Here is a 27,685-nt window from a genome sequence, read left to right as displayed (position 1 = left end):
TGCAGGGGCTGCGTCCTGCCCTTCCCTTTTGTCCCATTTTGCCACAATAGCTGCAGCGAGAAGCTCAAGTTTTTGCAGGTGCAAGCAAATTATCCGCAGCCCCCGAAAATCACTTTGCAGCTTTCATGCTCTGCCGATAGTGAGAAACAGGAATCGGGCTAATTCTTCTAAGCTGCTTGGGGGGAGTCAGATGCGTGTTTGCTGTTGCCTCCTGCAGACAAACACTTGGATGTTTATCATACAAATCAACCCGCATTTTGGTTTTAGGAAACATCATAAGACTGGAATCCAATAAGACGCAATCCGAAATTAATTTCTACCCAGTCTAGCCGGTAAATCTTCGGCATTATGGCACGGTTGGCTCGCAACTTTTTCATTGTTCACCCTCTAGCTCTCTCTCTTTATTACTCTGACCACACACATTGACTTTAAAGTTCCCCCACCAGGAGAGCTGCTCCTACAAATCCCACAACTCGCACCATTTCACATTTTGATACTAATTCCTTTCGAAATTGTCATTATTTCGAGCAAATATGACCATTATGGGATGCTTGAGAGTTTGGAGTCATTTCCCTCCAATATCTGCGCAGCAAAGTAGATTTCATTTGCAATATAAATTGGCAGCCCTATTAAGCTTTAAACCATTATCTTGGGTCAGCTCTGCGATAAAATTTCAGAGCAATCCTTCTAACAGCAGTCATTTTATCCTCTGCTGGTGGAAGGGAAATGAATTTGCAATTCTAGGGCGAAGTAGACGGAGATCATTTCCATGCTGAAATATTTATAGTCTCCTTAAAACTGTTGAAGAGTGGAATTCAGTGGTGGCTGAAAGAACAGATTAATTTGAAACTCATTAAGATGTATGCTATCTCGTCAGCAGGCCAAAGAGGAGCTATTTCCCATTAGACGCCTCCGAAAACAGTTGGAGCTGCCTCTCGCATTGTTACCACAGACAGTGAGTCCGCAACCACGATATGTCATCCATGTTCATATCCCTGTGCAGCCGTGTAGTCCACTCCATCTTTGTGAAGTGTGCTGTTGTTCATTAATGAGATGTGGAAAATGTCAGCGCTCTGGGTTCAGATTAATTGAAGGGTCCGCGGACGTCTAATTACAGGATAAAGACTTGCAGCCCTCTGAGACAGCGGGCCTCTCCCCTGGGCCAAATGATGCTGTTATTGATCATTATATGTAAAATGATACTGTAATTTCTCCAGCTCGTCTGCTGCAATAGAAGCAGGTTAATTGAATCAGACCCTGAGAAAAAAAAAATATTGGTGCTGAACCAGCTCTAAAGATCTGATTCGTTATGGAGACGCTGTAGCTCGAGGATCGTGCTTAATATGCAATGAGGTTAATTAACAGCGAGTCGAATGGGTTTCTGGAGCTGCACAGTCTCGGGCGTCTTGTGTTTGGTCAGGTGTTTGCTGAAACAGTGGAATGACGGCGGAGGCTGTTGATGTTTTTCCTGACGGCTGTTCGTGGCGAAGCTGCACCTCACACGGCGCGGCTCTCCTGAAAAGTTGTGAAACAGGAGGAGACTCGAGCCCCCCCTCAGGAAAAAAATCCCTATGCCAGAGCCAAAATAACATCAGTGAGTCATAGTTGCCTTCAGGCCACGTTGACTTTATCTCCTCTGTCTCAACACGCAGGATGGTCCTCTCACCAGTAACTTTAATTAAAGCTCGAGTAGGAGTCGCCACATATTTAACCTCATCGTAATGTGTCTATTAAACGGCTCGATTTAAAAAGTCTTCCACGGTCGATCCGTGGCCAGTCATTAAGATTGAGATTAATGTGACTGTTAGTGATACTCAGATGAGGTGCCACCATTGTGCTACACTGAAGGTATATTAGCAAGAGGTTTGCAACCTCTCACTTGTGACGAGGCGTTTGAGTTATATTGAAAATTGAATGGTGGTTTTCATGACTAATATAGGAAAAGTCTGGCTCGGTCTTTGTGCCTCTACTTGCCCAGGTATTGTCTACATTTCCTCTCGTTTGTGCCAATCAAAGCAGAAAACCAAAGCAGAAAAGTACCTCTGGCCAATAAAAATTCAATGATATGACAAGTGACATATTAGGTAAAATAGGTTACCTTTTATGAGGAGCGGTGACGTGTCCTGACAGACATTTTACTGTAACTGTCAGGGCATGTAAATCACCCAAACCACTGGCTGCAGAAAAGAAAGAAGAAAAGCAGAAGAAACTCAAAGAAAAGCGCTTTAATACCCTCTGTAAATCAGTTGTTCAGAAGGGTGTGATATACTGTTGTGTGTGCAGCTCCGGTATAGATATGTAGGCTACTATGTCACACAAAAAAAGCCCCCGATTCACTAGTTGACCTGCGCAACCACTGAGACACTGAGATGCCAAATTAACTTTGAGGGTAGAAAAAGAGTCCAAAAAGGCATGTAGGTACAGTAACAGAGAATATCTATGACAGGAAACTGTGATATCACACGTCTTGCAGCATTGGTTAAAGGCACACTACTTGAGTAAAGCAGCACAACCACAATAAATGGTGAAGTTTATTCATTAAAGTTTATTAAAAAGCAGTGCTGGGAGAAACGGTCTTAAAATAATTTTGCATGCATACATATAATTTTTATAATGTTTTCGGGTTGCTCGTCCTAGTCTTGTGAAAGCACTATCTCCTGGAATTTCTTTAAGTTTGGTAGAAATGTTCACATGGTATTGAAATCTCCCTAAAAGCACTTCAGAGATTGTAGGACTGGGCGAATGTAATGATGTGTTTATCCAAATACGTTGATATCAATATTGTTACAATATTGTACAGATGATTATCAGTACAGCGTATTAATACAATGAGATTTTTGGCAGATAATCATCACTAATGAAATCAAACAAAATGGTAAGTATAAAAATTACATCAGTTTACTGTCATTCAGTCATTAATACCAGGGAAAGACAACACTTATGCCATATCATGATATTACAAAATCCAAAATCGTGCCGAGATATATAATAAACATATTTTAAAAGAGTCTGTCCAATAACTAGTTTACTAACAAATAATAAATAGCAACTTCTGACCAACATCACATCAATTTGGGGCTTGAGTCAACAACTTTTGACAAGCCCCACCCAGTTCTGTTTTAAACCCTGCCCACTCGGTGTACAGAAATGGATACAGATTATTTAATTGGTTGAACAGACACAAATAGTGGTATACTTGCTCATCCATATCACGTAAAAATAATGCCAGACTAAATGGTTTTTCTAAAAAGATCAAGCGCACCAAATACAAAGTCCTGATCAAGGGAATGAAATTCACCCTGAAGCCTCAGTCGACAGGTCTTTGCCAGTGGGAGAGCCCACGGCAGTGCTGCTGCCTCTTGTTAGTCGGCTGGAGGCACCCGGCCGTCCACTTAGCACATGGCTATTATGTCCAGCACCCTGATAGGAGCTGGAGCTGCCACTTCAGCTTTACTGAAGGTGTGAGGAGTCTGGGAGAGGCTGAAAATGAGCTCTTTGTACTGCTGAGCTGCAATTTCAGAGGCGAGAAAGTTGGTTTCTGTGCAGGAGCTGAACAAGTACATGAAAACAAGCTACCTTTTCATTTGCGGACGTGATTAAATAACTTGTACCTGTCGCAAACTAACAGTGAAAAGGTGACAAGACTCTTAAGTTCCCGCGGTTGGGTGAGGGCTGAGGTGGAAAATACATGGGCTTCCTGTTTCGTCTGAATATCAAACCCACACCTGGATGAGCTCAAGGGCTGGTCTGAGTATAACTGTTTTCCACAGCCTCAGGGCCCTTTTCGCTTTGACTGTAACACCACAGTGAAAAAATGCTGGTTTCCTCATTCGTTTTAATGAGACCACTGCGCCGGCACAACGGGGGTTTTAATGTTGAAGAAGCCTCAAGCAAAAACACAAGATGGTGTACCTAGAAAGTTGGAGCACTGCACTGTCATTGTGAAACAACCTGTACTGACCAATCAAATACCAGCAGGCAAAAGTAGTTCATGTTGTAAGATTTAGATTGAGGGGGAACATTTTTGTTGCTGTGATTAGCTTCCTTGAGTTATACAATCTGGCCTCTAAGACGTACAGAACCACTCTGAAGAGAAACCTTTAATCTTGACTTGTGGGTTCAGATATCAGTTTTTGCCCTACAGCTACACGCCAACACCACTGCAGCACTTTCGAGCTGTTTCGCCATAGTTAAAGTCTCATTACAGAAAAAGTGAGCATTCAACCTCGATCATCTGAAGTTAATGGTTGTCAGCGGCCCACAAATCTCATCTGAGGAGTGACTTGTAATGCTGCTGCGTTCTCACAGTATCAGTAGAACAGGAAGAAGGAGGGAAACCCCCTGTTCTTCTGAGGTTGGAGTGTTTGTGCAATGAGTCCAAAATGGTTGCCCAAGCAAAAATATAAATCTGGTGTTCTAGCTCCTAAAAGGTCCCATATTATACTGTTTTCATCAATTTCACAGCTGTCAGAGACCCAACAACTCTGTATTCGATATGTATTGCCCCAAACCCATGCGTGGTCCTGAATTTCTGCTGTCTAAAAGTCACTCTACAGAGCTCTATTCAGAGCAGTCTGTTTCTGTGCCTGCACCTTTAAATGCTAATGAACTCCGTCTGTCAACGCCTACTCGGAAAGCCCTGCTACGTCATTCTCAGGGAGAGGAAGCCCCTTGCGCTACTGATTAGCATGCGCTAATGTTTACGGTGGATGTATCGCTATGGCTCGTGGAGATTTTTTTCGTTCAACCATACCAGTTTGACCCAGAATGGGACCTAGAAGGAGAGGCTGCTGAAGAAGTACAGATTCTATGGCTGCAGCAGGACGTTTCAAGATGGTAAGTATGAATAATGTTAGTTTGTTCGTATGTGTTGCTACAGTTACTACCATCTAGCTAATGGCTAACAGCTAGCGAAAGATGTGTTTGTCTCCAACTCAGTCTCCAAACTCTCGGACACTGTTCGCATTATCTCTGTCTCCAGTCTGCACATGTTCCCAGACTTTTTACTGTGACAACCAAGCTCCATCGTAATATTATGAACATTAAACTCGCTTCAAACACCACTGCATAGCGGGCCGAAGCGGAGCTAACTAGTTAGCCGATTTCCAGCTGACGTCACCATACTCGCAAATATAAATACTATTAAACCGGGGCGATACTTTTCGGTGGCTCGGGTGCTGTTGCTGGGTCTGGTATGGTTGGGACTGATCCTTTTACGAGGGTCAGTGTCGAGGCAAAGCCAGCTTTGTTTTGACCCTCGTTACGTTAACTGAGGCAGTCCGATGTGAAGTGGTTAGCACTCACATAGAAGCTAACATGAACCGCAGCCTGCACATTGTCTTAAAACCACTGTCTCTTCTGTTGTTCTGTAGCTGGGACAGAATATAGGCACTTATGTTGATTTTTACAACCAACAACAGAGCAATTTGCGTGTCCAGCTCAGAGCTGGACACACCGAACTTCACCTCGGGGATGAACGCCCCCCTCTCAGATATCTCCCATCACCGCGCAGAGGAGGTCGGCCTAAGAAAATGATTCCCTTTCTTTGCGTAACGTAGGGCGCTGAATCTGAACAGCCTGTAGGAGCGCCGTGTTACCAGTGGGTGGGCTGCAGAGACCATGCAGGAATCGCTTGTTTCCTTATTCTGGGAGTTGGCAGTCTCAGGGAGGACCAGTTTATATATGCAGAGACCAGAGAAAACGTGTTTTTCATAATATGGGACTTTTAGAATTTTTGCTGCTTTTCTTTGTCATTCATGACAGTACAAACAAGACTTTTGGTTGTACAAAAGAAGCAGTCTTGACAATGTCACTGTGAATTGTGGAAATTAGAGAACAGAATCAGAATCAGAAATAATTTATTGACCTCTGGGGTGGGACATTTAAAAATATATTTTCAGTTATAGCCCTGTAGCTTCTTTTGCTCTGTTACATAATTGCAGCAAGTTCACTGATAAGTGAAACCAGATACTAATAACCTCAAGGAATGAATAGCTTGATTGCAAGTGACTCACAAAACTACAATATATGACCATTGGAGAGCGACAGGCGAACCAGACCGGACCTTCATTGGTCAGGTTTAGAAACTTATCATGGTATGGGTTAAAATAACTAAGTTATGTAAGTTACATGAAACATACATTATGTATAAGATTTAGTTTAATCGCCTGACATAAGTTAAAGAACTCACTGATGATTTTTGGGTTTTGCTCAGGACATAAACAGCGGTCTCAACCACCAACCCCACTGACCTCCTTGAGTGGACTTTGTCACTCTTGAACGGCATCGACTGCTTTCTTCCGTTGCTCTCATTATTTTTATTGCAGCCATTAGTGGTCGCAGCCAAACAATAATCGTAAACTAAACCGCTTGCACAAACAACTTATAAAGCCTTTCTTTCCATCAAGGACAGGCTGAGTCTTTAGAGGTAACTGTCTAAAGGAGACACAGGTGTACAGCCAGTCCTGTATTTTCTTCCTCGGCAGTGGGAAATATTGTATTTGATCGCAGTTTTTCCTCTTGTAAGAGGCAGAACTTGAAGGCTGAAATGAATGTTTTTCCCCACCGTGCTTTTAAGTCAATGTGTGCTGTTCAAGCCCATCAGCAGAATGGTGGTTTTGGTCATGGCCAAGTGGTTGGTCCAGGAGAGAGTGTGAGGCCCTAACCGACCAGCTTTATAACGTAGCAAGTGGTGTTATGAGGCAAGTCTCCAGCCAGCTGTTCACTGTAATATAGTCAGTTAGCTTCACTGATGTGCTCGTTGAATGGTCGATTTGATGCCCACAGCTTCTCCATCATAACCTCCTGAAAGCGCTGATCCTTCAATAAATGTTTAGTTCATGTACGAACTGGCCAGATGTGAGGAAATAAGAAAATAAGCAGGGTCTGAGTTTCAATATTTTTGTTTTTCCCTACTCTTATGTCTTCAGGTTGTCTGTCGGTCCCTCCGGCCGTCCCATTCACATTAACACAACATCTCAAGAGGTGAATTCTTCATATTTGTTGCATATGTCAAGTATGACTCAAGGTAGACCTGATTCGAGTGTGGTTACCAAAGGGCAATGGTCACAGTAACTATGACCTTGCAAAACACATTTAAGGCCATAACTCATTCATACGATAATTACAGTACATTTTTGCTCAAATATCTAATAGAATTAAATAATGCAGTTCTGTAATTTGATGTCCAAAACGTCAGAGAGAAAATGTACTGTTACAACTTTTGCCTGTTATTCACTGCCATAGCTCAGGAACAAAAGAGTAAAAATTAGAAAAAGCTATAGCCACGTTTTGATCATATGTATTCGGACAACACCTCATACAAACTTCTCTTTGTAGTCCCACCAGGTGAGAGTGTTCAACCTCAGTCGTCTCCTGACTGAATCATATGGTTGCCACACAAGATGTCAGCCGCCCATGCATCACATCTAAGCCCTTTTTTTTTAAGACTGGCTGTTTGTGGTGTTTTCTGGTCTGCACGGACAAACAAACATCAGCTCCACTAGCTAGTTGTCATGCTTGCCAAATTTAGCTAACTGCCTTTGAGCTTAACAGCATCAGGTGCGGCTCACTTGGAGCACGTTTGGCCTTCGGAACAATCAAAGTGTGGTCGGGTCTGTGGGAGAAGCTTTCAGCACATCAAAATGTGGGATTGGACGTGCCGTTAAGTCTGCTGAATGTAAGAGTGAATTTGTAAGAGACTTCAGGGAGCACTAAATCCCAAATTTGTTGTATCTGACTAAAAAGGGAGCTCAAGTATTCTGCTTCATCTGCAGTGGAAAAGAGAGAACAAGTCTTTTCATAAAGTAAAATGACTCCTTTGTCTCAGCACAGGGGATGTATAGTGCTTTGGGTGACTTTTCCAGATGGCTGACACATGCTCATTTGCTTTCCAGCTGCTATCAGTCTCTTTTTTCACAGTAAGGTGATCTGCACTCATGATCCCAGCTGTATCTTTGCAGCGAATTCCAGGGTATCAGCAGTCAAACGCTCAGCGCCTCTCATCTCAGACCCAACTTTGCCCCATGTGGAAAACACAACCACACCCTACACATGGGGGGAGTACAAAAGACATGCGATGGAATTGCAAATAAAAGAAGATGAGACCTAATGCAAAGCCAGTTTTGCACACTTTTACCTGTAGTATCTTTAAATACAGCCCACTCGAGGTTTGTAAATCTGACACATTGGCATTACCGTCAGTCTGCGGAGAACTGGAAAGAACCCAATCCAGCCTACGCAGAGGAAATCTGAAATCACTCTGCCATTTTAGATAAGAAACTCAATTTCTGTCAGATCCCAGAGCCAAGAATTCTGCCATGCAAAATCCAGAGAATCTGCCCGTGCTTGTCCTCTGCTGCATTTTCAGAGTATTGATTGCTGCCATCGACTGACTTTTCCAAGTAGAATTAAGGCAGTTGTAGTAAGAGAGCTGTTCAAGAATGTAGACGCCAGTTTTTTCCATCAGTGTCGTCTCCTCTTGTTCTGTATTAAATAGCCTCATACGTGTCTCAAAAATCCTCACCCATGACCAACACAGATACAGACATTCACACCCACAGGACTTGGTATTTTACTTCCTCCTGCTTTTCTTTTGCATGTGCACTCATATACCTCTCCCACATTTTTCCTTTCTATTCATTTAACCGTTCCTTATTTTTTTGCACCTGCGATTCTTCTGTCACAATGCAAGCAGGCTCACAAAGAACCGAAGCCTCGGTTTCACAGAGGCATCTGTCAGCCAATATGGTTTTAACAGAATGGAGGGTGAGAAAGAAAAAAAAATACTCTCTTCTAAGGCATCCGATTGGAACCACCCAGGCAAAATTGCTCAAATAGAACCAGGCAGGGAGACTCAGACAGATACAGGAAGCATGAAGGGGTGTGTGAAAAGGGAGCTGGAGGATCCAGAGATGAGCGTAGACAGGCCTCACAGCAATCTACAGCACCGCTGACATCTGTGCAGCTGGATCCGCGCTTTTATCGCCATCGACTGAAAAGCAAAGCAAAACACGTCGGAGAGAGAAAGGTTTATTTGGCGCAGACATTAAAAATCATCCATTATTTTGACAGCCGTGCATGCAGTGGCAACGTCAGTACTCATTCTTGCTTAATCAGCATAAACTCTTTCCCGTCTTCTTTTTCTCAAGATAGTCTTGCGAGCAAACATCAGAGGTTGATATACGATCGAAACAGACAATGAAGCATCTTCCATAAAACTGTGAGAAACAATTGGAAACTGTTTATTTAGTGGACAAATAAAAAAGCTCTGAGAAAAGCAAAGACTGAGATTAAAAAAAAAACTGATTGGACGATGGATAGAAAGACGCTCTAGTCAAACAATCTCACCCACTTCTCCAGTATGTTTCCAACTACCTCAACATGGTTCAGGGGCCATTAATCCTTTTCCTGCTGCTCTCAGTGCGGCTCTGAACCTCTGGGCTGTGACATAAGAGCGCAACACTAATTGGACTTGATGGCTCGCGCTGTTCTTTGGTTGAAAAGCAGTTAGAAACAACTGGACGTCCTTTGTGCTGCGCTGTGAGCTCGGGCGTTAAAACCCCTTAACTTGTCAGGCCAGTTAACTTACGTTCCAAAAAGTCTACTGTGTTTGCTAATAACACTCCAGATTATCGGTTTAACCGTTCTTTTCCCCCCTGCGGCGACTCGCTAATTCCTCGTACTGTAGTTAGATTTCACTTTTTAAGCTGTGACATCATGGGGGCTGCCGCTGAGACTTTCACTGCTCCACCTGGGACAAATCCTGCGTCGTGTTCTCAGGAATCTACCGGGGGTATATGTGAGAAAACGGAAGCAGCAATTTTGAATGTGTCTCTCTGTGGCTGCAGCGTATCTGCTCTCCTAATCTCCGACACAAAGCCTGGATGAGCAGCACTTTGTGTGTGTCAGAATGGCAGGCTTAAGGAACAGGCCCCAGCATGCACGGCGCCTCGCGCGGCAGCAACGCGGTGGAAAAAACTTAGCTTACAGTGAGAACATCTACAGTGATACGGTTGGAATAATGCTGGCAGGGATAAAGAACACATCCATATGCACACAAACGTGTGCGCCCACAGGACAAATACGTACCGGCTGTTTACCGCTGTGAATGTTTTGTGTATGTTGCTGAGCAGTTTATTTTCCAGCAGTAAATTCAAGTTCAGCGCAGACACTGAACTTGGAATTAATGTTTTGGTTTGGTAGAGGAAGATAGAAGAGAGGGATTCATGCTAAGTGGATGTGGATGTGTTTATTCCTGCATGAAATTGTTGGTGAGGGTAGAAGTTGCATCATGTTTGGGGAGAAAAACTTGATTTAGTTTGAGTCTGGCAGATCATGAGGTATCCGCACTCACTTGAGCATTTCCATCTCTGCTATTTTCTACGTCTGCTTCGCCACATTTGTCATTCACATTTAACAGGCATCAGTTCATTTGTTACAGATTTTACATTACAAATAGATGAATCCCATGAAGTTTCTTTTACAGACCTTTAGATACATATTAGCATAAAAATACCAAATATGCACACTGTTATGCTGAACTGAACATTTTAAAAACAATATATGTTCCTGGGTTGAATTACTTTACGTAACACTACCATTGATAAAGTTTATAGGTAAAAAAAAGTCATTTATTAGTTATTTCACTGTTAAGAAACAATGACATGCGTTATAGATTTATTGTGAAGTTGCAACTGGTGTTTATAAACCTTTTCAATAACAATGAACTAAAGTTTGATTAACTATTTATAAACTAAATTAATTTAATCACTGAAATCTCCTAAATTAACTAGTGGAGTCATAAAAGTTGTCAAATAAATGTAGTGAGGTAAAAAGAACAATATGTAGTGGGAGTAGAAGTAGAGCAGAAACATAAGATGGAAATACTCGAGTAATATACCTCAAAACTTGACTTATACAAACAGTACTTAGAAAAAGTACTTTGCACCACAAATCTTTCCAATGTTTCCAGCAAAAGAATGATACCTCTAAATGTTTCATTTAAAGACGCAAACATTTATGTCCCAAAACATTTGAACATCTGTCATTGGGGAACATCTGTTGACAACTCAGATTTCAACGCTATCTTAAATGTTAATTTTTTCCCCCATTTGATGCTACAGCAACACTGCGCTTGTCATCTGGTTCGGTTTAGGCACAAAAAACACTCAGGATAAGAAAACATCATGTTGGCATAAAATACCACAAACAAGGCTGGAGATGTTGCGACTTCTTGTCAGAAATATCTGTTTTTCTGCTGCCAGACGAGCGAGGCTGAAAACTGTCCTGAGGTCTCATTAAAAAAGTCCAGCTGAAAAACACTGCAGTCCCTTGTGAAAAATACAGAGTCGCTTCACTCTAAGCTAATATTTGGAAGCCTTCTCGCCTTTCAATCCACCGCCGTCGCCCTTCACCTCCTGATGTGACAATCAGGTCATAAACGTGTGATGTGAATATGATATGATACGTATTATAGAAATGTCAAGACATCTCTGAGTGTATGTGTGGTTTGCAGAAACATTAACTGTAAGGCACGTTTGTTTAATATAATTAGTACTTTATAATGTGAGTAATGCTTTAAATTCGGTCAGGGATCTTGCAGCACTCAGATGCAGGGAGTGTTTTGTTTGATTCATTTTTGTTGGCTGATGCTTCTGTTTCAGAGCGGCTTATACAATATACTATGCTGAGTGACGAATTTTTCTACGTGTGCAGACACCAACAAAAAAGCCTTTCCTTAAAAAAAAAAAAGGTTCAGCGCTCACATGTGTGTCAATCTTGCGTTGCACCTGGGGGTGTCTGTTTCTACTTCCTGTGAGCTGGGAGTTGTTTTTAGGGCAGCTCCCACAGAGACTTTTTTTTAAAAAAAAAAAGAAAACATACAGAGGAGCAACTTTTAGATGTTTGATTTTGAACGACGGAGCAACACAAAATCAGATTTAGTTCATCTGTAAACATCAGAGCGAGTCTAATATGTAGAGCGAACCTAAGATTCGGCTTAATCACATTCGGTATATATCCAACATGATATTCAGAGATGGATCGCAGCCATACTGTATTAAGAGACTCCACTTAACAGTTGGAAACCCCAACTAGAAACTTTTTGAAGAGAAACATTTCCACTGAAGTTCAATTCAGTCCACAAGTCAAGTGGAAAAAATACCTTTCCTCTCATAGCGCTTGAGAATTTTCTATTTCAGGTAATCTAAGGCTTTATTCCAGACTCTCCTAACCTTGGGATGGGCTGCTGTTGTGGAGCGTAACACATTTAGGCGCTGCCATTTTCATTAACACTGTCATGTTTCTCCGGAGCTCCCAGAGGCAAACTCATTTTGGCAGCCTGGGCGCTGGATCAGACCAACCACCTGTCATCTTATTTCTGCACATGGCCTCTTCTGTCAAACACTCCCTCGCATTCCTCCCCGTGCCCCACACAGCACCTGCGATTGGCTCGCCTATTGCCATCACAGCTGTCAGCCTCACCCCCTCAGCGTTAATTAAAGTGATAGACCTCCCAAAAAGCTGTTTATTCTAACAGCTCGGTGGGTTTTTGCCCAAAGTGTGAGGAGACCAAACACTCAGGAACAGTGTGTGACACATTTAGGTATATATAGAGCCGCGATTGGTGGAAACCAATGGATCGAGGTTAACTAAGATACATGTGACGTGTAGATTTTAGGGCTGAATTAGTCGACCAATCAAACAAGATAAATGACAGAAGAGATTTTGGGAATCAATCGATGGTTTGAGCCAAAATGCCAATCCAGTGTCTCAAATGTGCATATTTAACACCTTTTCTATATCATGAGTGTCTATCTTTTGATTTCAGTCTTCAAACATGTCACTTTAGACACCTTTGAATGAATCAACTGATTCACTAACAATGAAAAAAGCCTTAGTTGAAGCCAAGAGTAGAATGGCATAATTTTTTTGGGGTGGAAAAGACTTTTCATTTGTCATTTCACACACTTTCCTGTGGGAGCTTTCATGACATTACTCCAGAAACGTTGGAGCTCCAGCCGTCGCGCAGACACAAATCAGCCACAGCAGACCGAATGAAACACAAATGTTCTACGTCCCTGCACAATTGGATTTGTGTCAGCTTCATCTCCGGGGACTTTTGTTCCCAGAAAGCTGTAATATTCAGCACAATGAGACAGCGTCAGTTACAACGCATTGATCCAATTCATCCAGGCACTGGAGGCCCATTTGGAAGTAAACACAAGCACATTTTTTTCCCTGTAGATCATTTTCAAAATCGGCGCAATCTCACCGAGAGAGAAAAGTCTGTTGCAGGCAGCGAAATAAAGGTTTGCGGTGTGGTTTTGTCAAAAGCATTTCCAGTATTACTCTATTTGGCTAAAAATAAAAATAGACGCATACTAATTTTCGACTCCGGCGGCATTAATATGTAAAGTCTGTGGGCGGTTACGCAACAAGGTTTCTAAAAAACCCTCCCTGCCATCGCCGAAAAAAGCCCGAAGAGTGTCATTAGAATTCTTTTTTACATTGTGTGCAGAAACGCCAGCAGGAGGGGGAAAAAAAAAACAAAAACCCAAAGAATCTGTTGACAAGAGAGCCAAGACAGAGTTTGTATTCACAGCCAGCCTCCCACAGCCATCCGTATCTGTGCATTAGTCGACATTATGGATGGTTTTGACAACACTGTTATTAGATTCATCTCATTATGCTGCGCCAGCGACGCCTCTGCAAATATCATCCTCTGATCCATTTCATAGTGCCATACATTCAGAGTGTCAGTAGAAAAATCTTTATTATGAGGGTGTGCAGCTTTTTTAGCGAAACAAGTTGAGATACAGGAATGGAAGGTTGTATTAGAAATGTACAGTAGGTGATAAAATCCCATGAATGATTGTGTTGTTAAATAACAGGAACAAATTAACCCAATAACCCCCTGAAAGAAATGCATTATTCATGCGTCTGACAGTTGAACTGGTCCTCGTGAAAGCCAATTCTTGATGTCGAGTTTAAAGGGACTTCTGAATGTTCAGCCCTTCTGTGTCCCCTTTTTTTTGCTGCGATTCGACTCCGACAGCGAGCGACTTTGATGTTCTCAGAAAGTGTAAATGGGAGCGGAGTTGAATGAAGCGGCTGGGTATCGCTGTGTGACTGACTTCTCTTTTCATTTCTCGACACCAGTAGCTAAGCAGAGCCTCAGCTGTGGAAAAAGCATCCGATCCATGGCCCCGAAACATTGTCCGGGGTCTCTTAACGTGTTTACCAGATTGGGTCGTTACAGTTATCATCCCGATATGAACAAAAAAAAACAGAAACAAAATACTTTTTTTTTTTTTTTTTAAACGAAACTCAATCAAATTAGGCGGTAATGAAGCTTTATTCTTCCCTGAATGGCAGCAGTGTTTTTGTCCCACTGACAGACGACGAGGCCTGCTGCTGAAGGAGTTCCCGAAAAAACGTCCGGTTTTTCAAATGCCCCCATTCAGGCCAAAAAGGAAGGGATTTTTTTTTTTCTCTCAAGCCCAGTGTTCTCACACTTGTGCTTGCATCTCAAATAAACCTCCTATGGATTCCTCAACTTCAACAGAATGGCAGCGCGGGGGGAGGGGGACGGAGTTGGGAGGGAGGAGGAGGAGGAGGGAGAAGGGGGGAAGGAGGGGGACTGTGTGCCAAAAAGAGCGTTTTATAGAGATGCTGATTTCTCATTCACTGGCCCTCTGTATGAGCAGAAACCCAGAGGAATGCACATTGAAAAGCTACGATTCTTCATTCAGAGGCCATAATGCATCCGCCGTATATGAGCTGAAAAAAAAAAAAAAGAGTTTCCCCCTGGTGGGAAAATAGTGACCCCCCGAACCCACTGAAAAGATAGCTGCTGTGCTCGCGGGGGGGTGGGGGGGCCTCGAGGCTGCAGAGGTGCATTGTGGAGCGAGGGGCTGCTTCTCACCTGCAGAGAAAAGAGAGCGAAAGCCCTCTTGAGGTGTTTACACCGAACCCTCCTCTGCCTTCCCAGTGGAGCGAAGGAATAACAACCTAAGTCCTGGCTGAAAGTGCGGAAATGCGGCTGTTGCAAGATCTTAATCAAGCCATTCACAAGAGGCAGGAATGACAAATCATTCCTCTTTCTGCAGTTACGTTCCCCCTTCCATCTTTTTTTTTTCCCTTTTAACTTTTACTCTGCGGTAGATTACACTGAAGACATTATGAAGCATGAAGATCGTCGCGACAAAGAGCTGTCACACCTGATAAGCATCATAAAAACACCGGACCAAATCCAACATGGAGTATACAGGCTGGGCAAACACAATGAGCAGATAAGAGATTTTTTTTTTTTTTTTTTTTTTTTTTTTAAATGTGTTGAGCGCTTCAAACAGCCGTTTCTACAACATCTCAAGTAACCGACGGCCTGGTGGCTTCGAAAAACAACAAAATATAGACAAACCTAAAAGTTAGACTCCAGCCAATAAATTAAATATGAGCTTCAGTGTTTATATTTTGGGCTCCTGGAGGCACGGCGGTGCTGTAATATTCAGATAGGGCCTACCAAGTGCATAAATAAGAGCCAGTTGCACTTAATCTATATCCTGGCAGAGCTGCTTGGATGTGCATTTATTTTCTTATACTCCCTGACTCGGAGCCAGCATTATGCACGACTCGTGCCACATTTGGAAGAATTAGAGATTATCCACTGTTCCAGCTGACAGGACTGCTAAACAGATGTTGAGTTGGAGACAGATATCCTCCGCAGAGCGAAGCCAAGAATACCGACCGGATTTACAAACTGTACTGATGGACACATGACACTCTGGCTTCATGTGTGTGTGTGAGACAGGGAGAGAAAAAAAAAACAGTGTGTGAGTGTGTTGTTTTACATACGAACAAAGCACCTCGACAACGAGGGCCGTGGACGCGGCCGGCTCGTCCACATGGTTGCAAGAGTAAAGACAGCTCATTGGCAGCTGCACAGAGAATCAGTTTCCTGGGTGATATTGGTGTTTGTGGTAGTTGTGCATGGCGGTCACATTAGAGATGCTCTTTATATGAAACCTCTGAAGAACCTCAGTTCAATGGGTCCATAGTCTAGGGAATGCTTTGTAGACAGCCAAAGGTCAGAGCTTTTCTTCCGCCCCCCTCCTCTCAGACTGTGTGGTTTTGTTGCTGCAACCATATGGTACATTTAGAGGACCTCCACGTTGTTTTCGTGTTTTAAAAGCTATTAACACGCACGTCCATGTTTTTTTTTTTTTTTTTTTACAGTGCAATTTCACATTCATTTGCATGTCATCAAATATTAATCAAGTGTTATTCAAAGGGAAATCAATACAGACGGTTAAAGCAATGTTTTGCTGCCATAAACCAGAATGCATGCAGCAACACTGACTGAATCATCGTCATTATTAACACCTCCACTGTCACCATCATGACATCATGAGCGCCAACATCTTGCTGCTGCACGATGCGATAAAACTATGACCAATAACCAGCGATAAAATTTACACAAGTACATCTCCATTTTCTGCTACTTTATACTTTTGCTCCACAACATTTTTGAGAGGCAAATATTTCACTTTTGACTCAACTGCATTTATTTGCTAACCAGTTACATTGCAGATTTCAGCTGCATCAAATTAATTCATGTTTTCTTCTGCAGTTAGATGAAAAAAAAAGATTTGTATAATTAGAGAAATGCTGAAAATTCAATCTAATAATCTGCCAGACGGGTAATATTAATAGTAAACAGTAAATTCATCCATGTAAATATATGTATAGTTTACTTTTACTTGTACTTTTCTGATTTTTAAGGACATCAAATATCAGATATTTTTGCCCAAGTACTATTCCTATGTGTGACTTTCACTTTTACCAAAGTAATTTCCAAGCATGACCAAAGATCAGTGACCAAAGATTCTATTTTGAATGCAAACTTGTGAGGATGACACATTTTCTTTGAGTGCCATGTCACCTAATGCCTCATACACTTTGGTCATCGGCTGCAGTTTAATCGACTGTTCCCTTTATCACATTCTCCACATTATTACACCACATCTTCTACACCTTTCAAGTCGTGGCTGTTTGAAAACCCCCACAGGGCAAGTCCAGGAGGTGGAGCCCCCCTCAAGTGTAGGTGAGCGTGAGAGCAAGAATTTCACAGGCTTGCATCAAACCTACAGGAACAAGCTGAGGCCACAGAGGCCCAAACAGAAAGTCACAGAGGATTTGTGCCCTAACTCTCAGGTTTTTCACAAAACTTCCAGAAGGTTCTGCAACTCCGTGTAGCAAATTCAAAACAGAGATACATCATCTCATGCTTATATCGTTGTTATTTTATATAGATATAGTTGGTGGAAAAAGCTTCTGAATCAATACACATAAGGACAATGTGTATTGGATTTGGGAAGTTGGGATGGATGAGGGTGGACCAAGGTCCAGGGTTTGCATCTAGCAGTCTTTCTCTAGCAGTGTTTAAGCATGGGCAACATAAGAACTTCTGGTAAGGTTATAGGGAGAGATTGTAATTGACTGTGATCTTTCTTTAAGTTAACATAAGTAACATAACCCTCCTGATCAACTGAATGAGGCTGCAGCCACTGCAAGAGGATAATTTATTGGAAGATTGCCTGTTTTGAGTGAACATTTTACTGGTACGTTCTGTAGAAACATTTCTGTGTCTTCCTAGGTGAGTTAATGAACAACATTTCCTATTATGTACCTAATAATTACTTTGGTCCGTAGTGACTTTCGCTCAAAATGTATTTAATGTTGCAAATAAGTTGCTTTTAAATGTAACTTCTTGGAGACAGAACAGTAAGTTCTGACATCAGTCTCTTCATCTTCTTTCTGTCCCATTTTTTGTTCCACATTTATCAGCACATCCATCAATCACAGAACACATATTTCCTGAACTTTATTCTGCAAGTAGTTGTGATGTTGTTGTGAATTCCAGTCTTTATCTATAGTATAGTACTGTCACCAATCATCATAAAAAATTATGACCTCAGGCTTGGAAATGATCCGAAGCCATGTTGCAATCGTTTGTATGTCTTGTAGCAGCTGAATCTGAGCAGATTCCAGGTGTCATTTTGAAATATTTTGCGCTGAAACGATAAAAAACTTGATTTTGTCATAGTGTGTGGACTACGTGGGTGGTCTTGCACCGTTAACACTTGTTGCAAGAGACCACAGGAGTTTTTGGTCTGTTTTGATTAGTCCAGCTGTCTTGCTGCCTGCTCACTGAAATACCGACTTTATTTGGTAGTCTCCATTGCTTTTTATTTCGTATTGTACGTGCCTTGATTCATACATCTGAGTTACTAGACTTTGCCTCCTGTTCCTCAATTACTCGCAGCTTTGAGAAAGATACCGCTGGAGCTGAACGTGGTCAGGATTTAAAACGATTTCTTGAATACATTATATGAGAAAAAAAAAACACGTCTGGTTGTTTTTTTGTGTTCAGGGTAAGCAAATGAGGGTTAAACATTCTCTCTTTAGAGACAACTTCAGAGGTAACTTGTAAAGAGACATGTAAAAATATAATGCTTCAGCCAATTAGATGTGAGCAGCGGAAGTTTGCATTTGACAGAAGAAAAAAAAAACAGAGCTCGGTATCGACACACTGGATGCTGCACAGACAGAGAAGCCTGTGTATGTGTGTAGACAACCAATTAATCAATTCAGAGACAACCATAGAGAATTAAAGTATTTAGAGTCCCAGGGTGATGTGCCAGAGAGCTGCTAACGATTTCAGCGCACATGGCAGTGCTTGGCAACTGAGTCCCCAAAACACAGGGCAGAAAATAAGCCCTCAGGGCGGTCTCAGACCTCTAATTGGGCTCTCACCAGTGACAGCCTTGACTAATACTCCGCACTGGTCAGATACAAATAGAGAGGAGAGAGAAAGTTTATTATTCCTTTAGACCGAGGAGGATGAAAGGTAGCCTCTTTTTTTTGGAGGTGCCTCATGCCAAACTGGAAAGATACATCCGTTCCCAGCAGAGACGCATGGCTGACATTCAGACTGACAGCCGTGCTCATTGTTCAGACATTTCAGCGCTGTTGGCGTTATTGTTTTCTCAGGCACAAAGCTTTTTTTTTTCTAATAAATTTAGAAACAAGAGGATAATTAAACCAATGTGTCTGTCTCGGAAGATTAAAGAACAAATGAAAAACAGATATTGGCGATGTATGTCCAGACCTCGGATCAGCGTTCTTGTTTTTTGAGTTAACAGACGCTGTCGATCTAATGTCACGTCAAGAGATTCTTTCGGAGTAGCTACAAAAGAGTTTAATAGAAAACAAACTGCGAACACTTCACATTATGTCCTTAATGACACGGACTATTTTCACACAGACCAAACAACAATTATGTGGCCTCAGTATTCAGTCAATCATGTTGCTACGATCCAACTAAAATCAATGTTTTCTCACAGTGTTTTATAGACAAGATGAACCAGTTAACACATGAAACAGTCACAGTCTCGGCTCACACCATAAAAAGCGACTCACTGTTTCTAAATATAACGTGAAGCCTCAGCACACAGGTGCTGTTTCACATTTCAAAAGCTGTTATATTTAGCATTGCTATTGTTAGCTGTTATCTACTAATTTAGCTTCAAGATGTGTGAGGCTTACCACTTTAGCAGGAGCATACTGCTTTAGAATCATGCATAAAATGGACCTGCATATGCATGTGTTACTATTAATATGGACATTACTTGAAGTTGTTTGCACTGACACGAGAGAGACTCCTCATTTTATACAAACGAGTGTGATAAGTGCAGATAAATTTGGACACTGTAGTTCAAAGCCAAAGACAGGGACTAGAAACTGGAGCAAAGTGAAGGATTAGATTTGTATTTTTCTGCTCTCGATATCAAACGTGTGAGATGTCACCAATGAAAAAAGTATATATAACAGTAAAATAGGAATAACTGTGTCACATAAGTATCAGATTAATGGGAAAAGTTAACTTGCTTCTCTGAGTTGTTGAGAGTCACTGATTTTACTGACAATGTCAAGGAAAACTTATGGAAGCTACAATTCTCCATGTGGTTGACTACGATTGTATACTCATGCAGCCATTTGAACAAGCTTTGTGCACCAGGCCTCTTTAGTCTCTTACTCACCATTGTATTCTTTACCATTTGCCGGGGTTGGACATCATTGACCACCCGCAAACAACGGCACAAGTATATTTTTGAAATCTATAAAACCCATTAAACTTCCAAGTTACCTCTGTGTACAATCCTCCAAGTGGTTGCTTTTTAATGTTCCCCGGATCTTGACAGATTTAGGGAAAAACTGCATTGTCATGCTTGATCTGAAAACTAGATCTGAAATTAGACACATTTATATATATTGGGCATCATTAGGAATCTGTTGAAGGAGGTATGGTGTAATTTTCTACTGCTACCACCTTGGACAGATCTGTCCTTGATCTCAATGGGACTTCCTGGTGAAATAGATAAATAAAACAGAAATCAGGCAGCTGTTATCCGGAGTATCCACAGTTGTGTTTTTCCTTGGATCCACTTGTTTTCTCTGTGTAAGCTGGTGGTCAGCCCTCACAGGTGATTCCCCTGTTAAATCCGGCCGGTTTGTTGAGGTTAAATGGCACAACAGATGGTCTAATACAGTACCTGTCAGCAGGCATGAGGGAGGGCAGGCAGCCCCGCTGTGGAGCAACTGAGCGCGCTCAGACCTCCCACATTTGTTTGCAGTGGTGAAGTCATTAGCAAAGAGTGTTTGTGCTGTTTCTGCAAAGTGACACAGTCACACATATGTGACACTGACAGGTGGTCAGAGGATGAATAAAAACAAACAGAAACAAAACCCTTGTTATTTAACCGCCATGTTCAAAGCTGGTGAACTATAACAGAGGTGTTTGTTTGTTTGTTTGTTTGTACTTGAATACTTATATTTCTAGGAACGCTGGAAAACACACAGTGATGCACATTAATACATTAATCATCAATCACTGTGTTTCTCATGTGACAGGTCTGTGTTCTTGTTGACTCCTCCTCCCGGTTTAATATAGGTGCGTCTGTGTTGGAAAAAGTGATGTCATGTGTTTTTATACAATGAAGATTGAACAATATACAGTAAAGATCTCTGCTGACAGCTGTTAGACTGTTTGTTTATGCTGACAGGGTGATGACGCTGTCAGTCACACTGAATCACACTACACCCACACAGGCCACATGAAGCCAAAGTCATTTGAGTCAGGAGTTATTGAACATGAGTCATATATGGTATCAGAAACTTTGGGTTATTTTCTAACTTTGCATTGATTTTCTTTTCACAGAGCTTTCGACCATTTGACTACACCTGAAGAAATTCCATTCACTAAAGACGTCCTGAAATATCATCAGGAGCTCAATGAAAAGCAAAAGTAAGTAAAAGACGACATTTTGACCACAAATGTGTTATTAAGATCATGAATGCATCCAAAGTTTTCATGCATTTTAAAGGATTTATGTAGAAATGTATCGTGTTTAATGTTGTAAGGAATAAAGTTGAGATATAAAAACTTCTGCTGCTCAAGAAAACTGTGATTTTGTTGAATCTGGGCTACTATAACTGCCTGTAATATTACTGCATCATGTATTGTAGAGCCAGTAATATGGCAGTAGAATAGGAGACATTGTTCCAAGAAAGACTCCCATATGTAAATGTACTATGTGTACATATATGGAATATATGTACAAACCATTTGTGAAGCCTTTTTGAAATTGGACCAATTCCATATATTGACATATAAACATATTTCTGTACATATGTTTGCATGGAAATTATTAAACATATGACAGACATGTATTTGTATAAATGTGTAACATATAGACTGTATCTATGTATAAAATATTATGAACATATACATGAAAAGTTAATCAGATATATTCTTCTTTATTTACTATGGTATTTCATATATCTTAAAAAATACATAGTTACATTTATTGTTAACACATTGCAGCTGCAACATGTAAAACCATATAGCAAATAAGCATATGGACATTTTTTCTTATATATGTCTATATACAAATTCTACTAGGGGTATTTCATGTATGTTCTACACCTGTATCTATATATAGGGGCATTTATGTCCAGGACATACAAATATGTATGTTTATCTAGGTAGATACACATATGTCACATATATAATCATTCATATAATGCATAATATACATAAATATGTAATGGAGAAACAATACCTATATGCATAGATCATGATGGACATGTATATGAAATGTTCATATCATATATTCTTTTAATTTTTGCACACATATACATTTTACTAAGGCTTTTTTAATGTATGTTATTAACTCATATTTCCATATATAAATTGCATATATGTTATCAACGTGTACAGCTTCAGCACACAATACCAAAAAAAATTTTAATTCAACATTCACAAATTTAAATATGGGTATTTCAATGCTATAAACATATATCTCTGTAATTCAATCAATCAATCAATCAGTCTTTATTTGTATGGCACTTTCATACAGAAAGTAGCACAAAGTGCCTCCCAGAGATTAAAAACAACAACAGCGATTAAAAACAACAAAGAAAATCAAGAAAAGAAAATCAAAAGAACGCAACCCTCCCACCCCCACAGATATGCACCAAGAGATACACAAATACATACACACTCCCACACATACGCACACACAGACCCACACACTCACACCCACACATACAGCTGTCACTAAAGAGACGTGGCCGGGCACCGAGACCTGAGGCGAGGAAGAAGCTACCAAAATTTCAAGGACGAGTGTATGTGATCATCATACATTGCCTAACAAAGCATGTAACATAATGTACATTTGTCATATATTACATTTTTGTACAGGGTGCCGACAGGGCAACTCTCTAAAGCCGACACAGCACTAATAGATTTGACTCCAGTCCTCCTCAGTGAACCTGTTCTCATATCTTTCTTGCAAATAACCAACAGCACACAGACGTACAGTCAATGTACAGAGATGAGATAAAGGACACGCAGCTGCAACAGATCACACAACACCTGTTGCTTTCACTGTGAATGTTATTAATACAAATGACACAGTTGTTTCTCTCCTGAACTCTGCTCCAAGTGAGAAAAATGGGTCAGCCATTTCATCATGCTAATGTGTTGTGTTAGGCAGCGGCTGAACTGGCTGGATGAGATTACACAGATGTGAAAAATAGTGCAAATGTCTAATCGGATCAGACATCGACAGTTTCATATAACGTTCTCTCAAACTGTTACATACCTGACGTTACTCTGATGGGACACTGACACTTTTTTTTTCCGCCCGCTCTCTTTCAGCTCGTGTCAGTCTCTTGAGTTGATGGATGAAACAAAGGCAGTCGAGGAGGTGGCGGTCCAGAGGCGCAGGCCTCAGGTGTGAACAGGTGTGTAGGTTCACTGCCATGCTGGAATGGGAGCAGTTCCAGGTGCACAGCTGCGGGGTGTGGCTCACAGTCATACATACACCCAGGCTCCCGGCCTGTGTTGAAATACTCACTCCCTGGGAAGGAGGGGGAGGTGGGCTGGGTGGGGCCTCTGCGTAAATGTAATCTCACATTGCCATAACTTTGAACAAGAAAAAAGTGTATGCATGGAGGTGGGAGAGAGAAAAAAGAAGGGGAGAGAGCACAGGTTTTTACATTTTTTCGTTCATGTTTGGGCACTCTGCGCCTGTTTCTATGTGTGTAAGCGTGAGTGATCTGTGTATATCTAAGAAACAGCAGGGCCGTAAGCAAACAGAATGACAAAGAATGATGTTGGAGAGGTTGCATGTCTGGGAGCTAAATGCGTCGTAGTCTGGTCTCCAGGGAAACTATTGTTCTTATCAATCCGCGATTAAACAACTCTGGTAACTTGCGATCGTGCTGCAACACATCCTGGTGAATTTCTTTTGAAATGACATGTCTGTATTGAAACCCCTCTAAGCCCTGGACGGCATCAATCTCAGCCTTGGGACAGATTAGGTTGGAGACAAGCTCTCTGTCTGCAGGGTACATGATCTGTAAGTCTTCTCTATCAAAGGTCAGGGCAGCCGAGTGAAGGCGAGCATCGGGGCGTTGAGTTGCTGGTAAATTTGAAATAAGAAATGGGTCAGTGGCTGCCGTGGATTGCTTGTGCCACAAACACAAGCCCACACATGCTGTCAAGGGACACACACATATATGTGGACAGTGATGCAGGGAAGCCATCGCAGATTGGGTGTATGGATTTGGAGCTTGCCATTCTGCGGCTTTAATCCTCGGTTTTTCCTTGTACAATGTAGTCCCACCAGTCCCATTGACTGCTAGACAGCGTGCCAGACGAGCAGTCTGACCTTTCCTGTCCTTGGAACAGTTGATGCTGCGTAATGTATTCTGCAGTTGATTCCTTTTCTCGTCCTATGAATTTTAACAACTTTTTTTCTGTCCCCTCGCTAGAAGCACTGAGTCTCTCACTCTGTGTCTTTGCACCGCGGGATATTATTCCTCCTATTACCTTTCAGAGCTGCAATCGCCACACGTCCTGTGGAGAAACAAAGCTGCGAGTCACAGTCAAAAGATGGAAACAGCGGAGGGAATGTCAATTTCCTCCAATCGGCTCAGAGGAAGGGTTTTTTTTTTCTCTTTCAGCGACTGAAGATTAAGCTGATGTCAAACCTGAGATCCAACGAGTTAAAAAATGTGCTGGAGAAAACCTGACAATGGCTGAGGTGGGAGTGAAGATCAGAAACGTGCTGAATTCACTGCCAGACAGTTTTTTTTTTTTTTTTTTTTTTAATTCAACCTATTTTAATTCGCCCTACAATCCCACCATGGGAATACATTTGTCAGTCGCAGCTGCCACTGAGATTTCTCTTCGTATCAAATCAGCAGACAAGTCAGAGGATGCCAAGAGTGTCCATCAGAATCCATTAGTCGTCTGTTACTAATTACCAGTGACTCCGGGGTTGATTAAAAGAAATCACCAAGCAGCAGCACACACCATTATGCTAATGAGGGCTCATTTAGAGAGGCAGGGCGGGGGCACGCTGGCAAGTATGTGGACGACTTCTCAGTGCAGCAGGGCTGGCTGGAGTTAACGGCTTCTTGGACAGAATATTATTATAGGGCTGGAGGAGAAAGAAGCCTTGTGATGCTGATGATGATTGCAGATTTTTTTTTATCGTATTTATCTTGTCCAAAGACTACACTCATGGATTCATTCCCACACTGACTTCTTTCCCCTCCTCTGCTTCTCATTTGCATGCGTATTTTTCGTCTGCACTTGCCCCGTGGCACAAACTACCAAATAACTCCCTGGCAACAGAAGATAAGACATGTTTGGTGTTTTTTCAGACATAATTGATTTTCTCGTCTAATTAGAAACCCTTCAGGGGGAAGAACAAGAAACCAAAAAGCTAAACGCACCGAGCGGCTGATTGCTTTGGTGCCAGCATTGCTTGCGATATACAGAGACGTCAGAGGGAGCCGCACCGCACATGACAGCATGTTACGGACACGTGTTCACTAAGAAACATTGATCATTCATTACACAAGCAATGTAAAGGTCAATACTCCATCAATGAGTTCTGTGAAACCATTAAACCCACCACTGGCTCCCTGAGAGCTACATGAGCATAAAATCTCAAGCCTAATATTCCACTAATAACCAGAATAACACCCCAATCAGAATAAGATGTGTTATGTAACCACTTCAACCAGAAGAAACTGATCTGACCTGGACTGTTGTGAATTAATTCTCAATCAGATGGAGAGGGTTGGCGTAAACCTTTGATGATCTGTTCATTAGGAAAATATGAGCTGCTAACAATCATTTAAATGACTGGCTGGCTGGAATAAATAGCCTTTTTTCTTGTGTTCGTCTCATGTGGGTGTTACGTTAGGTGACGTCGACAGAAACATGATCTGTGGCTGATGCACTTTGTTGAAGAGGGTTGTTGAACACCTCCACGGTTGAAAGGCTCAAAACAACAAGATGATCAAACAAGTGTCTGAAAACTTCTGCTTTTCCTCGTCTTGTTACATTTCAGAAGGTTAGAACCACTTTGCACATTTAAAAAATTTAAAGCTGCTGTAAGTATTGTTGTTGTTTTGCATGAATGCAGAGCGGTAAACACCCGACATGGCATATCGGCAAATGGGAGGATCCTGACCTCTAAGCATTGACAAGCAGACAGGACTGCCTCTTTATAGAGTTCTGTCTCCTGATTAGATAAAGTGGGCAGAGATACTGGACACATCATTCTCTCTTACTGCATGGGTTGAGTGTGGGGAGGAGAAACATGGGTTATTGGTGCCAGTAGCTCAAAATAAAATTCTTCTTCTTCTTCCTTTTCTTCTTCATCTCACACTCACACGCAACAGTCATTACTGTTACAGTATAGCACGTTTTGAGCCATGTAAATGCACATATTGGACGATTTTCAGTAGCGTAGCATGCAGAGATGTTGTCACTGCAGCCAAAGCTCCTGGTTCTTTACGTTCGTCTCGTGAGGCCAAGATATGACTTCTTTAAAGGCCCTTACTATGATGACAGAGTCCTATAAAACATACTTTCTCATGAGAGATTCTGTACTTTTGTGTTATTGGAATTTCTCACTGGTTTGAGAAACCAGTGTTGCACACTTGCTTAGTTTTTGAGCATTAAACCCTAAATATATGTGATTACTGGGGATGTAATTTATCAGCTTCAGCTTAGATTTTTTTCTTTTATTCATGAATATTTTATGTTACACATACTTGTACTACCCTCTACACATGTATTAAGGCATACATGAAAATTTTCTAATATGTGTATGACATATGGTTGAAAAAACAGAATTACCACATTAAAGTTGTTAAAATGGCATCTCTTCCTTTTCCTTCGTTAAAAAAATTCAGAAAATATGCAAATATGTATGTGAGTATGCAAATGATCTTTCATCTCACAAGATTAGCTGCTGGACAAGGTTTCCACATCACACTCGTATGTGCTGAATATTGGACCACGATTGACTTCTAGACTAATTGTGATGTCACAAATCAAGCTCATAGAATAGCCTCTTCAAATCAGAGCACAGAGAAAATGTACAGTTCCAGCAGATTAATGTGAAAACAGCCTTCTGATGTCAAGCTTACTTCATTCTAGTCAGTGATGCTCAAACATTTAACTGTAGGAAAAAAATACACATTTTTGACAAGAGGGGGACTTTAAAATTTGAAACCAAGTTTTCAAGGGCTTTAGACTTTCTATCTAAATTATTACCCTCTGAGTGTAGTTTATTTAGTAATGTGACTGGTAAAAACTGAATCAGCTTTGATTGTTTCATCTGAAATTTAATTATTTTTTACATCCAGCAAGGAATCCAGTGGATTTTGTCGCAACCGCCTTAATCCCCCGCTTCCTTTGTCTGATGAAAAATAGCCCCGGGGCTTTCCAGAGGTTTGTCCTTGTGCAGCTCAGCTCCAGATGCACCATCCAGCCCCTGAGCACCTGTTAAAGGCCGCTTCTCCCACTGCATCTAATAAACAGCTCCAACTCTTGATCCTCTTGCATGGCGTAGAGGCCACTTTTCATCCCTAACATCTGTGATTTCCCTGAGCATTTCCAAAAATCCCCTTGGCAGTTCAGTGATCTCCCTCAGCTGTTAGCATACCCTCAGGCCAGGGCAGCCTCGCTATGTGCTCCAGCTGCAGGCTTTTTGCTATGGTCGTGGGGCCCCACTGAAGGGCACTATTGTCC

At 41.6% G+C, this 27,685-nt stretch overlaps 1 long non-coding RNA gene across 3 annotated transcripts in view; it reads left to right on the top strand.

Moving 5' to 3' along the window:
* The window catches only part of LOC119024627, a 38,030-nt gene extending 11,230 nt beyond the window's left edge, over nt 1-26,800 (top strand). The window contains exons 2-4 of one of the 3 annotated variants that reach the window (XR_005076537.1): nt 21,281-21,367; nt 23,285-23,370; nt 25,848-26,800. This is a non-coding gene — a long non-coding RNA (uncharacterized LOC119024627). Of the gene's footprint in view, nt 1-21,280; nt 21,368-23,284; nt 23,371-24,402 lie in introns of all 3 variants that reach the window. The other 2 variants (XR_005076536.1, XR_005076535.1) reach the window with 2 other exon arrangements.
* Nucleotides 26,801-27,685: the final 885 nt, after the last annotated feature.

This window comes from Acanthopagrus latus, chromosome 8 (assembly GCF_904848185.1).
Source record: "Acanthopagrus latus isolate v.2019 chromosome 8, fAcaLat1.1, whole genome shotgun sequence".
In the NCBI taxonomy this organism is placed as follows: domain Eukaryota; kingdom Metazoa; phylum Chordata; class Actinopteri; order Spariformes; family Sparidae; genus Acanthopagrus; species Acanthopagrus latus.
This window is presented reverse-complemented; position numbering and strand designations above follow the sequence as displayed.